Raw genomic sequence first — 4,687 nt, 5'->3', positions numbered from 1 at the left:
GTTGAGGAAGTACTTTCTCTGTAAGTGCTATGAGTGATGAAAGAATTCCAATTATTCCACTTATTATTACACTGCACCCCTCTCCCTCCCTTTATCTATTGTTTACTTGAGGAATCTCATTGCCAGAGTAGGGTATTACTTCTCTGTGGAGAGCAATATTCAGATTGTGCCTAAATTCAAGTTGATTCAAATAGTAACATGCACTGTTAAGGAGGACCTTTATAGACACACACACACACACACACACACCAAGTAATCAACCAGAAACCTGGCAAAATTTCAGAACCAGCCTTAGTCAAGTGGTTTTTTAAAATGGGGGTGATTTTTGCATTTTGAAACAAGAAGACTTTTCAGGTCTTCCTTCCTATTTTGTTACCACACTTATCTGGATAACCAGCTCCCTCAGGACCCAGGATCCCAGGCTACCCATGCTAACCAGTGGACTCTCTCCCCCATCTCCCAAGACCCTCAATTATAATCCGACTGTCTCAAAGGAGTGATGTATTTATTGAACATGCCAAAGAATAATTCATTTATTCATTTCACCCAAAAAATACTGATTACCTACTATTTACCAGGACCATTGCTAGATGTTGGGTCCTGTCTTAAACAGCTCAGGCTGCCGTAACAAAAGACCATAGACCTTATGGCTTAAACAACAGGAGTTAATTTTCGCACGGGGCTGGTCACCAGAAGTCCAATATCAGAATGCCACCTTCATCGAGTCTATTGAAGACCTACTTTCTGGCTTTCAGACAGGGGCCTTCTCCCTGTGTTCACCCCTGGTGGGCAGAGCTCTCTCTTCTCAGAAGGCCACAGTCCTGTTGGATGAGGGTTCCACCCATGACCTCATTTAACCTTAATTACTCCCTGAAGATTCTGTCTCTAGATACCATCACGGGGGAGGTTGGGGCTTCACCATAAGAATGTAGGGAAGACACCATTAAGTCCACAGGCACCACCCAAACATAAACAACAAATGTCTGTGCCTGCAAAGAGCTTACTTCTAGGGCCTTTGTATTTAGTCCTGCTGTAACGGGCCCTTCCTACTCAGCCTCCCATAGGAGAATCCCTGCCTCTGTCTGCCCACAGTTGTTGGTATTCCTCTGGTTCAGCTCCAGGCCCCCTTGGCCCCTCTATACTTCTCCCTTTCGAGGGTCTCCACCACTCCCAGGGTTCTAAGTTTCACCTGTACATTGAAGCCTTTAAAATAGAAATCTCCAACCAAAAGGTCTCTGCTGGCCAGGAACCATTCCAGATACCTCTTAGACATTTTTACTTGCATGTTCATTCATTCAATAAAGACTTCTTAAGCACCTACTATGTGCTCACCATTTGCAACTCACTTTGTTCAAAATTACTGTTTCTTTTCCCCAGACCTACTCCTCCCTCTGTTTCCTGTCTCAGCAGACAGCATTGCTATTCATGTAATTGTGCAAGCCACAAACATCCAGCCTTCAGCCTTGACCTGCCTGTGTTTAATCGCTCACAAATCTTTTTTTTATTTCTGTCTCCTTGATCTCTTTTGAGTCAATTGCATTTTCTTGCCGTTATTATTTTCAGGCCACTATCTTCTCTCCCAAGATATGCCTCCAGACTTTTTCTTCCACTGTCCATTCACCATACTATGGAAAGAGTAATCTATCTCGAGAGCAATGGAACTTGACTTATTATTCTTCTTTCTCCAGAGTTGTCTCCCACAGATATTGTGCTTCTTCCATACTGAATTATTTCCCAGTTTCTGACTCTCTCAACTCTGTCTGAATCTAAATAGTCATATTTTTGATTCATTCTACTTGGAATCTTCCTCCTATTCCTTTTCATCTGACTTACTCCTATGCATTCTTTAAGTCTACCTTCAAATATCACAGCCACCAGGAAGCCTTCCTTGATTTTCTACTGTGTGCCTGACTGTGAGTGCCCATTGCTCCCTACAAATCCCTGGTCATTGCTCTTATAATGCTGTTGGAATTTCCTGTGTATTTCTCTGTATCCTCCCACTGACCTATAAATTTTTAAAAGGCACACAGGGACTGTCTTTTTCCAAATCATGAGCCCATTGCTTAGTAAATTTCTGATGAATATTTGGCCTCAATAAATACTGTTTGAATAATGAACATTTAAACCTCTCCCTGATATCACATTTGCTTTGCCAGCTCAATTCCTCAATAACTTAATTCCAAAGAACTGATTATAAGGGCTAGAATTCAGAACCAGAGCTTAGATAAGAATCTGGAAGCAGATTCATATTTTCTAGAACAACTCAGATTTCTTATCTTATATAAATAGGATATTCAAATTAATGGCCCCTTTATGGGTTGTCAAGTCCAAACCTGAATTGTCTCCATAAAGAAAGATCATTTTTGTTGAATGTCTAGTCCAGAACAACTGAACTAAAATCTAGATCTCCAAATTTAGGGTGTATCACCCATCCTACCCCACTCCTATTCTCTTCATGTTGATAGTGCCTTCTTTCTTTTTATGTGGGCTGTGATCTGCGTAATCAAATTAAGATGTAATCTTAGTGGCTCAGTGGGCTATTCTTAAGAGTCTTAAAATTTTCCAACTCTGGAAAATACAGCAAGATTGCTTCACATTCTCAAATCACTGATAAAGAAATGAGGAGAAGAGTTTGGGAATGTAAGCTTAAAATATTGAAACAACTTGTGTTCAGAGAAATAACTTGCCTTATGAAACATAAAGAAATGATTTCCCATGCATTACTCTCAGAATAGAGTTTATTATGGTCTGACCCTGATACCTATTAATATATCTATCTTTTGAATCAAACTCTCTAGCTGGAGACAAACTTTATATCCTTTCTGTATCTTCTAAATTGTACAAACTTGCAAATAGAGCATCTTTAACCTAAAAAATGCTTTAGTGTATTTGACACATTCCAGTTTCAAAGAGAATCTAATTTGAAAGACATTCAAGTACTTTTTCATTTTGCTGTCATACTCATCAGGGAAATTATATTATGATCCAAAAGTGCTCACCTTCCTAAAAACCAAAGCTTCTTAAAAGAACTGGAAAACTGTTGGGAATAACGTTATAAACACTAGAGTCAGAAAAATATAGTGGCAAACTTTTGGTTGATTCTCAAATACAGACATTACTTTTTGTGATACTTTCCAGCAACTTCTGTACATAAATGTGAAGAAAAAAATAATTCCACAAACTTTTATGCCAAATGCTAATGAACAGCTAAAATGTACAAATTGTCTTTTTCTTCCCATGTTCTCCATCCTGCCCTTCTCAATTTTCTGTCCTTAAAACATCTACCTCTTCCTTATCTGCTATCAAGCCTGCCTTTCTCTGAAACCAGCCCTAGTCAACATGGATCACCCCAGTGAGACCCAGAATTCTAATCAGAATTCAGAAAAAAAAAAATCCTGCCCAGTCATTCTGTTCTCTCCCACCTGTGGTATGTGTCCTCAACTCCCTTGCCTCCCCTTTCAACAGTCCCAGTCACAACACTCCTTCAACACAAGCTTCTCAGACCTTGATTTGGGGCAGGGTGCCGAGAGTTCAAGTTGTATAACTTTCCAGTCTCCCAACCCCATCTCATCCAAATTCTAGCTTGTTCAAAGTCTTAACTTCAGCCTGCAGTTTACAGAAATGTATCTGATTGAACTAATTTCCACTCTAACTTCACATCAGGTATTTGAATTTTTTTTAATGGGAAATCTTATTAAACTAGAGAAATCTCTACTTGTAGAATTGCAAAAGGGCCTGGGAGGAGGTATCTGTAAGTAAAGCACATCCTGCCCTTTTTTTTCTCAAGATTTTCAAAAATTCCAAACTATCTCCTGGTTAACCCCCAGGATGCCTGAATGAACTGTTCTTCACCTTTCAACAAAGACATGTCCTTATTCTCACCTGGATGGCCTTTGTTTTTGTGTAAGCAATTAATGATCTGCAATAAACAAGCCCCACACAGTGCCTGGGAGCAAAGTTGTGGCTTTCATAGGATATGTTCCATTGCAGTTACTTCCCAAAGAAAAACTGAAGGTGAAACTATTCCAAATACCTAAAATTTACTCCCTCAGTACATTGAGATGCTAGAGGCAGAAGACCATAAAAAGCAATAAAGTCATTTTCTGAATGCTTGTGTGAAACATGGAAAAATTTAGGTCTAACAGTCCCCTTCCCATTGGTTTCTCTTTCATGTAGAATGTGATCTTTGACTCTTTCTGACGTGGTAATTTAGCTTTTTCAGAATGGGCGTAAGAAAAATTAAACTAAATATAGCTCTTGCTCATGAATCTGGACATGCTTATTCTTGAAAATAAATGCTGCATTCATGCAGATGAATGTTTCCCAACCAGCCCAAATTCACCCTTCACTCTATACTTAACATACTTTTCCATCTCTGCCCACCAGCCCGATTACCATTTTGGGTAATCTAGCATTTGCTGACTGGTCAGTTGCAACTCCACTTTCAAACTCTTCACATTGTTTAAAGAAGTTTTTGTAGAAACTCAACCAGAATCTCTTGACTCTGAGCCTGTAGTTGCCTCACGATGGCTATAATAGCTTTGTGTATATTCTTGGAAGTTTCATCATCTGCCACCCCACACCTCCACCCCACTGTTTTGTCTGTATGTGGGGAGGAAAGAGGTTGGCAAAAGAAATCAGATTGCCTTAGCCTTTCTGTAAGCTCGGCTGTTGGAGGGGTAGGGAT

This window comes from Oryx dammah, unplaced genomic scaffold, assembly GCF_014754425.2.
Source record: "Oryx dammah isolate SB20612 unplaced genomic scaffold, SCBI_Odam_1.1 HiC_scaffold_4, whole genome shotgun sequence".
Classification (NCBI taxonomy): Eukaryota; Metazoa; Chordata; class Mammalia; order Artiodactyla; family Bovidae; genus Oryx; species Oryx dammah.
This window is presented reverse-complemented; position numbering follows the sequence as displayed.